The sequence below is a fragment of the Ambystoma mexicanum genome, chromosome 2p (genome assembly GCF_040938575.1).
Source record: "Ambystoma mexicanum isolate Mex_15411 chromosome 2p, UKY_AmexF1_1, whole genome shotgun sequence".
Taxonomy (NCBI): domain Eukaryota; kingdom Metazoa; phylum Chordata; class Amphibia; order Caudata; family Ambystomatidae; genus Ambystoma; species Ambystoma mexicanum.
In genome coordinates, this window is record NC_090923.1 from 1,038,080,597 (window position 1) to 1,038,090,429 (window position 9,833).

The 9,833-nt window shown below is 49.9% G+C and overlaps 1 pseudogene; it reads right to left on the reverse strand.

Moving 5' to 3' along the window:
• Positions 1-8,403: 8,403 nt before the first annotated feature.
• On the reverse strand, positions 8,404-8,531 carry LOC138568211 (U1 spliceosomal RNA; annotated as a pseudogene).
• Between the last annotated feature and the right edge of the window lie 1,302 nt (positions 8,532-9,833).

A 9,833-nucleotide genomic window follows, 5' to 3' on the forward strand; every position in this document is an offset into this window, starting at 1 on the left:
TTGCACCAACCCCCCATTGCCACAATCCAAATGCGTAGCGCAGAGAAAAGGATCCAGCGAAACTGGAGGGATCTCCACCTCTCCACAACCTGAAGCTATGACGAAACCCATCTGGATGGGACCTCTCACCCGAAAGCTGAAACAAATGAAACAGAACAGGGTGGGTGGGTGTAATAAGAAACAGAAATAAGGGTGGGTGGGCGGACTTAATACTCGCCTCCTGTCTTTGGCATGACAGGAGGCTTCACATTATGCAAGTTTGAAGCCCTTGCATCACATTAACCCCAACATGATCAATACACTTGTGAGAAAACAACAAATGTATTCTAAACATTATTCCCTTAACCAATCAGCTGCTTTGATAACCCCCCCCAGGAGACCGCCATAAACAACATAGTACCTTTAACTGAAGAACCAAAGGAGTAACTAACTCCCTCTTTCCACATAACTTACTTAAACTATTTGGTCCAATGGGAAAAGGACCCCGCGATAGTGTTCCCACAGGAATAGCAGCTGAGAGGTAATAGGAGGCTAAAAGACTCTGTATTCCAGCTTAAGCATTTTAAAACACTAAATAACTCAAACATTAAAAAATTCTGGAAACCTGGATAATAGATGGAGGAAACCATACGCGTACCCCTTCTAGCAACAAAGAAAAATGACCTCTCCCACCCCCTGAGAGAAACCATAAACTGTCCTTATCTAAAGGACTGATACCGGAGAAACATTTTAACAGAAAAGAAAAACCACCAGGATAACCTGGAAAACAGTTGCAGCATGGACAATCCTTCATTGGAAAGACAAAATACACTAATCTAATACGATGTAAACATCGCCTATAAGAAAAAAGACACCTAGCTTGGGTGGAACCCCAATGCTAATGGACCTGAAGATCCTGCGCACCAAGCACTGCTTATCCAACGTTTCTCACCCTCAATTACACCACGTCTCACTGAGATAGCGGCAATTAAATGAAATCATCGACATGTAATGTTAACCTTTGGTAAACAGCTCCACCAGAAACTACCAATCTCTTCTATAAGGGAGAGACGGAAGTGAAAAATTGAGCCACATACCTACCAACCCAGTGGTTGCAAGCTGAAAGGAAACCTGACTTGTTAAAGGCTGTCCAAAATCCCTGGAAGCCCCAGGAAGAGATGAAAAATATATTCCAATGAATAAGAGAGAGGAACCCCTGAAGGAAACCGTTCATAAGCGAAAAACTGATGGGGCAGAGATAGGCCAGGGGAGGAGAGGGACGATACTAGGAATATCCACAGCAAAATCCTATAGGGCTGGGAACCATCCCCGAGAAGGTCAACACTAGCTTTGACGTCTGCTTGCACAGCCGAACCCGAAACTCTTGCTAACATGGCAAAGGAGGAAAAAACACACGAAAAGGAACTGACCAATCCTGGAGGAAACAGTCTGAAGGCCGTACACTGGGATCCACATTCTCACAAGGGAAAAAGAGACCACTAAATCAGACCTCTAAAAGTACAAGATCTTGGCAAAGAGAGAGTCCTGTCTAACATTATGTTGCTCCTGCCTTGAAGATATCTGCATTGATCCTGGAGAAAAAGCTCTTGACTGCAAAAGAGTTTGCGAACAACTCCAAAAAAGGAGTTCCAATGTGACCTTGGGGAACAGAAATCTAACTGCGAGAATGACAGATTCTCGTGAAGATGTTTGGAACAACGACACAGAAGGAATTGACCACCTGCCTATCCAGGTTAGCTAACTGAGGGAAAAAAACCTCCCTTTCAAGGGGAGAAGACGGATTACTTCCTTACTAAGGAGAGCTTGTCATCCTAAGGATAAAGATACAGAGCTTTAATCCTTTGCACTTATAACCAAAAAACAACCCCATGATTGCAGAAGTGACACCTGTAACTGTATAAAAGAAAATAATTATCCTAAACCCCTTGGAACTGAGGTGAGATAACACCAGTTCATTAACTTGGTAAAACACCAGGGGCTGATGGGAAAGGCTAAACCGAAAGGCGGAAAAAGGTGGGGGACATTGATAAGTGCAAGCCCATCAGTGGAACTGGAGAGGAAAAAACTCCTGATGAGGAAGAAAAACCGGAACCACCCAGCACTCATCTTTGAGGTCTGACATGATCAAACTATCCGCCGGGAGAAAGGAGCCAATGAGCCTAATAAACTCTTACATTTTAAAGATGCCACAAATAGATGTTAGAAATTGCAAGTTAATTGTTATTGGGCAAAAGCCTTACCCAAACCTCCCATTAGTGGGAGCAGAGTTATCTCGTTCACAAATGAGAAAACCGTGAGGGACGCTGACACCACCCACTAACAAAATCTGCTTTCCTTGGTGACCACTGGGGAAGGAAGCAAGGGAAAAACACTGACAGAGGAAGTACTGAAATTGGATCCTCGTTAACTTACAGCAACCCCAGGGCATTTGAGGTGAACACCTTCCAAGAAATAAGAACATTGTCAACAACTGAGGCATTACGGCAGATACCCTAGGTCTAGCAGGACTCCTGTCAGTACGAACTCTCCCAAGGAGCCAAAAACTATGTACAAACCCCTCGAGCAGAGGAGTAACTGTGCGCACCTCTTGATGCGCCCTTTTCTAGGATGGGTAGAGACCTAAGAAAAAACTGCCAAAGGAGCAGGCTCTGTTCTCCTGAGGGGCAAAGGACTTTAATGAAAACCACCTGTCCAATAACAAATTGAGATGAAGTCCGGTGGGAAAAGACTTGAAAGAACATGAAGGCGTTTAGCGATGCCGAGCAGGCAAACCGATTTTATAATCCAGCCCCTCAGGATCCACACATTTTCAAGCGCTAGTATTATAATCCGAGCCTGGATAAACTGTATTGGGCCTCATTCCGAGGTTTGCGGTAAGTATAGGTTTTTACCGGCATGGCGGAAAGACCGAGTCCGGTCTGGTACGATGCCGCAATTTACAGGCCATTCCGACTTCGCGGGCACGAGCTTTCCGCCATGCCGGTAAATCCCCTACCGCTAAAGGGCCCGTAAAACCCCTTAGCGGCATGAAGCGAGACGGTCATTACAACACCGCCACCGAAGCTCCGCTGTCCATTATTAGCGGTGACCGTAATTTACGGTATCCGTAAATTACGGTCACCGCTAATTAACGGATACGGAAATTACATCATCGCACAGGAACGGGAAGGAGCGTGGCGGCCATCTTTAAAAACACAATCCACTGCCATCCTCTTAATACAGTACCCGGAGGTATATTCCGACCCTCAAAAAAGCCATCAGTGACCAGTATCATGCCGCATCAGGAAGGAGCGTTTCACGCAGGACAAGCTCCAAGTCCTGGTGGACACCCTGCACGCAAATGCTGAGACAGTATTCAGCAGCGACATGTGTAGGCCGACCATTGCCAGGAAGAAGGAGATCTGGGACTTGGTGGCACAGAGGGTGAGCGCCGTAGGGAACACCCCCCGTACGACGAGGGACTGCAGGAAACGGTGGGATGACCTCCGTCTCAGGGTGCGGGCCATCCTATCGGCCAACCGAACACAGGCCCTGGAGACAGGAGGAGGCCCAGCTTCTCCAATCAAGATGATGCCCTGGGAGCAAACGTGTGTGGACATGATGGGCACTGAAGCCATAGAGGGGGTCGGCGAGATGGAGTGCGGTGCCCCGTCATCTGCAGATGGAGGTGAGTGTCATGAGTGAAGATAGTAAATGCATTCCCAATGTAAGGCACCGCCAAGGGCTGGGCAAGCAGTCACATCACGTATGGGAACCCCTCCCCCCCATCAAATCATGCCGTCACAAGTAAGACCCAGGCTGATGCCAGGTGCAAGGCTCCAACCCATATTGGCCAGAGCACACAAAGAGGCAGTCAATGTGAGTCAGCACAGTACTCCACCAACATGAGTGACCCAGACACCTGCTTGCATTTACCGTCCAAGCCCAGATCACTGTCCCACTCCCAACCCAAATGTCAACAAAACGCTGCAATCCCATTGTCATACCATAGGCTTGAAGAAATGCTGACCCCCAAATCATAGCTCATGCCATCTCTCTCTTCCCCCCCACAGGCAGCGGCCATGAAAGTGAGGGCCAGGAAGCCACACAGCCCTGTACCTGCAGGGGCACAGCCAGGGGACAGCGTAAACCTGCAGGAAGGAAGAAGGCACAGGCAACACCACCTGCACCAGCAACCCCCATGGAGGCTGCACAACCCACACCCCTGCCCATGCCTGCACTGCCGACGGAGACATGCCCCACGGTGCACTCAGAGGAGTCCAGTGTGGCAGGGGAGAATGCTGCCATGTGCCTCCCCGAGGAGCCAGATAGCCCGACATCAGTTCCCGTATCCGACGTGGAGGAGCCCCATGACATCGTGCACAGCCCAGACACCCCATCCTACAGTCAAGTTGCACACAGCGACTCCGGGGAGAGTGACACCCCAGGCCTCACAGGCCAAGGAGCACCACCTGCCAGTCCTGGATCCACCTCCCCTGCAGAAAGCCCCGAAAGGGCTGCAGGCTCAACACCACGGCTGCCTAGCACATCTGCCACACCGGCCATGGATGGATTGCACTCCCAGCGCCTCACGGGCCTGATTGAGGACTTCATCCGGGTCAACCGTGAATCCAGGTCGGAGTGGCACAATGACCTGCAGGCCCTGGGCGAAGTCATCACTGCCAACACAAACCGGCTCTGTGAGGTGCTGGGCCGGATCGCTGATGCCCTGGAGGCAGCACCCCCCAGACCACAGCCCCAGTGGGAGTGCCCACCCTCACAGTGCTCCTCCACGCAGACCAGCCCTGTCCGTCGGTCAATGCGCACACTCCGCCGGCAGAACATGGATACCCCTGGCTCTGGAAGCACACAATGACCATACTGCCACACACAAGTGGCCTATGTTGCACTGATGGGACTATTGTGGGGTTGTTGTGGGGGGAGGGGGAGGGGAGTGAGGGCGTGTGTGGGAGTTGGGGGGGAGGGGCAGGGGGGTGAGGGTGTGTGTGGGAGTTGGGGGGTGGGGGAAGGTGGGTGAGGGTGTGTGTGGGAGTTGGGGGGAGGGGGAGGGGGTTGAGGGTGTGTGTGGGAGTTGGGGGGGAGGGGGGTGAGGGTGGTGGTTTTGTTGTACACGTTCCTACATAAATGTTGAATACACTGGTTGTTCATTCCCAAAAAACAGAGTGGACATTGCTCATTTTGCTTGTGTCTTTTGATGTCGCACATTGCATGGTGTACATGTATCCCCACACCCAGTGCCCAATGTCCTCTCACCCTCACACCCTCAGCTGACTTGTGAGTCTGAAATATTGTCCAATCAATGATTGACGCACTGAACGTCCCTCCTGTGCATCGGCATCGTGCTGCTGTCCTGCCATTCCTTCCTCATCCCCCTCATCATCATCTGGTGGTATCAGTTCCACGTCAGGGGGCAGTGGCACGTTCCGACGGATGCACATGTTGTGTAGCATTACACATGCCATGGTGATCTTGGACACCTTCTCGTGGCTGTAGATGAGTGCCCCACCAGACCGGCTGAGGCAACGAAATCGTGCCTTCAACAGGCCGAAGGTCTGCTCTATCACCACCCGTGTACGGGTATGGGATCTATTGTAGTCCTCCTCGTGCATGTTCTGTGGGTTGCAGACCGGGGTCATAAGCCACGGCTTTAGAGGGTAGCCAGCATCACCTGCATGGAAGTGGAAAGGAGGTAATTGTGTGTGCATTCATGGTGGAGAATTGTACTAGTCTTACATGGCCGCAGATGATTACTGGGATGAGTGTGCATCCCCCCCCCTTTCCCACCCAGGTGGGGTATGCACCCCCCCTCCTTTCCCACCCAGGTGGGGTATGCATCCCCCCCCTTTCCCACCCAGGTGGAGTATGCAGGCGACCTACTCACAGCCCCAATGCACTGCCATGGCCCATTCAGGTTACTCACCCAGCAGCCAGGCACGTCGTCCGGCAAGTCGCTCCATGTAGTTCCGCAGGACCAAGAAGTCATGAGTTGATCCGGGGTATCGGGCATTGCAATGTGTGATGGCTTTACTGGCATTACACACCATCTGGACGTTGATGGAGTGGTATTGCTTGTGGTTGCGATACGGCACCTCCATGGCATGCGGGACCACTAATTCCACGTGGGTGCAGTCGATGGCACCTATGCAATTTGGCATGGCTGCCAGTGCATGGAAGGCAGCTTTGGTGTCATATATCTCCTGGGGAGTACGGGGTAGGGATATGTATTCCCTTTTGTGGGTGAGGAGGGCATCCAGCACTTGTTTGAGTATCCGTGAAAATATGGGCTGTGATATGCCATGCATGTGCCCCACTGTATGCTGGTAGCTACCTGTGGCGAGGAAGTGGAGCACAGACACTACCTTCAGTAGAGGGGGGATGGCAGTGCGGATTTCTATGCGGCTCACTGTATCATCATGTATCATGTCCACTATGCTGGTAATGGTGTCCCAGTCAAGCCGGTACAGGGTGTGGATCTGCTCTGGTGTGAGGTTGAAGGGGGTGGCTCTGATGCGGGGGATTGGGGGCTGCCGGCGTGGTAATGGTGGCTGCACCGGTAGGGCATGCTGGGCCTGTCTCACCCTCCTTCTCCTCCTGTGTATCCTCTGTGGTGGGGGTTGTGGTTGTTGTAGTTGCTGTTGTTGTAGTTGCTGCCTTGCAAGCAGGGCCTCCAGCTCCAGGAATGCTTCTACAATTGGTATCATCTTGGTGTGGGAGGGGGTGTGGTGTGTGGGTGTGCTCCTTTTGTGCTGTGCCAGACTCCATTGACTCCACCTGTGCTGATTGAGTGCACCTGTTCCTCTTGGAAACACTGCTCAGGGTCCTTAACACCTTCTCAGTGATGCCGGTATTTACTCCATGGCGGTAAGGTACTTTGCGGTCTTGTGGAGGCCGTTTTTTCCATGTCCGCTTTACTTGGGATCAGCTCCGGTTTACGCCATTCTGCTAATTGCGGCATGGCGTGTCGGGCGCGCGCCACTAAACCGCTATTTACGGCATCGTACTTTACGACGCCGTAAATAACGGTCTGGTGGGTCAGAATGGGCCGTAACGGGAAACGATGCCGGTATTCCTTTACCGGCATCATTTTTCCCTTACCACCCAACTCGGAATGAGGCCCATTGTCTTACTTCCTAGAAGAATGCGTTGCCCTGGAGCCATCCTCCCTCCCCTGAAGGGTGTTTGCACCTTTCTTTATAGCTGGAGGCTTTGGCGTTGCCGAGCAGGCAAACAAATCTCAATCCAGTACGCAGGACTTGCGCATCCAAAAGGAGAAAAAATAGAGGTTACTTCCCTCTTTAGCCAGTTGAGCAAACTGGGTTATCAGCCACAGCTACCACTCTTCCTTCAGAAGGTCTTTCCCTTTTTTCCCCTAGGGCAAAGAAGGATACCAAGGACTATCCGAACAATGTCGAGAGGGATAGTTCACCAAACAATAGCACTTCCTCTGACGTCCGTCCCTTTATGAGGGAAAGAAGGCTAAGTTCTTTAGCGCTTTTATGAAGGCATGTAGGGTCCTCAAAATTATCTGTAGCGGAAACAATGACTATGAGCAGTAGCAGAGATATAATAAGCAAACAGGCTCTGAGGAACAGACCGGAACCGTAGGTACTCCTCTTAACCTGCGTATCTGATGCCTTCTATGGAAGGAGAAATGCCTAAGGGGAGTGGACGGACTGAGTGTGTCCTGATCCTACCTAATGGAAGAAAGGGGTAACTAACAGAAATGTTTTCATAACGGGCATGAAATATTAGGCGAGCGTAATATTGAGGCCTGAGTGATGGCTGGATAGGAAGGCCAAGGCCCCCTATAGGTCTGTTAACGACCTCCTCCTCCAACCCCTGTCTTTTCTTTGAAGGACAAAAATGAGAAAATAAATAAATACATACCTAAAAATAAAGTAATTTTTTTACAACAGGAAAGCGTTAATGCTTCACACACATTTAAACTATTGCTGTTACAGAGGAATGCCCTGAGCAAGCGCACCTCAAGCTGCTCACCCTAGCAGGGTGTGGAAACCAGCAGCACACGAGGGAATAACCTTTCATTCAAACTCAGGCAAAGCCTGAAGCCGAGCAGGCAGCGACACTCATAACACCTGTGCCGAAAATTCCAGCACAATATACCTGTATCTTTATAATGTATCTTTTAATTTATGAGGGAGATGGATGATACATGGTGCTCCCCCTACCCCCACCTGCGCAGCCCTTAAGCAAAACTACTGCCAGGCTGCATATGGGGACTGAAGTGGGAGGACACTTTTTTGGTATGTTGATGGAAGACGTGGCAAGACCACCCCATTCATGGAAAAACATGTAGCTTTCCCCATAAGGCTTCCTTGAAAAAGAAACTCTGTCATTCGGTATAATTTTAACAAATTAGCATTTCCATAATGCTATGAACCTGTAGGCACCAGAGCGCTCGCAATTTATGGGGACATCGCAGGGGTTAGCACCTCCGGTGTGCAATGGATGAGTCTCACCCTGGGAGAACCACCTTAGTAATCATGGCGTCTCCCCTGCCAGGTAAGTATGTAGAAATCAGTGGAGCTACCCCTCCAGCCCCCCTCCACCTCTCGCGTCGGGGTTAAAGCAAAGCTTTGAACTCCCGCGCACGAGGTGTCTGGGGAGGGAGGGGTTGGTCGGCGGTAGCCGACTGCGCCAGGATAACTAAACCTCCCGCCGTGCGTTGGGCCTGCAGTGAAAGCTTCTGGAAGACACATGCGTGACAGTTGGAGGAACAAACAAAAGCTTGTGCGCGCGAGGTCTGAAGCCAAGGCTTCAAAAGACCCACGTGTCATGGCTTCAATGTATCAATGTACTAATTAATTTAAATAAACGTAGCCAGCGCTGCTAAGCACACCAACCCACGCGTGACGGGCCTGAAGCTAGGCTTCAGACAGGCCCGCACACGTTGGGTAAACAGAAAGGAAAAAACGTTTCATTAGAAGCGGAATGCACGCCTCCTAAAAAGGAAAAACCACACAAACAAGGCAGCGGTTGTACGGGACCCATTAAGACCACAATAAAAACAACAAAACCTAACATAGGGAACACACAATTTTTTCAAGGTGAAAGTAGTAAAGCATTACTATAAAGTAAACACTGCCCTCACACCATATAATATATGATACACACATCACATGCCAACTACTGACTAGCATGCAAGGCACAACTAAAAGGAGTGACTTAGCTGTGGTGTCAGCAGCAAAGAAAGAGGAGTTGGGATTAGAGTAAATGACATATATAGAGGAGGGTCCCTGCTCATTGGTCCCCTGCAGGGCATAACCTGTCCTCCATGATGGATTGGGGAGTCCCCATTACATTGATATTGAACTCTTTTTGTTCTGTTATTGAAACCTTTTGTTGTAAAAGTTTTTTCTTTGCTGCTGTGGTTTCAGAAGTAAAGATTGTAATGCATAATATGAAGCCTCCTGTTATGCCATAGAATTATCAAGTGCTGCTCACTTCATAATGGGAACTGAGCTACATCAATGTACCAGTGAGCCTTGATTGGAAGGGGTAAACAGGCCAAAGCTGTTTGGCAGGTGTGAGTAGCCGGGGGTAACAGGGAATGCTAAAGCAGAATGTTGCAAATGCAACTCAGCAGGTTAGGTGACTGTTGTTAAAACGGTATATGTTTATGCCTTCCTGTAAATTCCATGGCCTTTTTCCTATACATGCTGCATAATGTGTTGTAAAAAGTGATGTTTCAACATCAGGATGGGTACAGCTATCTCGCTTCACTTGGTGTGGGAACTTCTGCAACTACAGTGAAAATCAAAAGTGGGACAAATAAAGGGTACAATAAGCGAACATATCTTAAAGTGAAATAT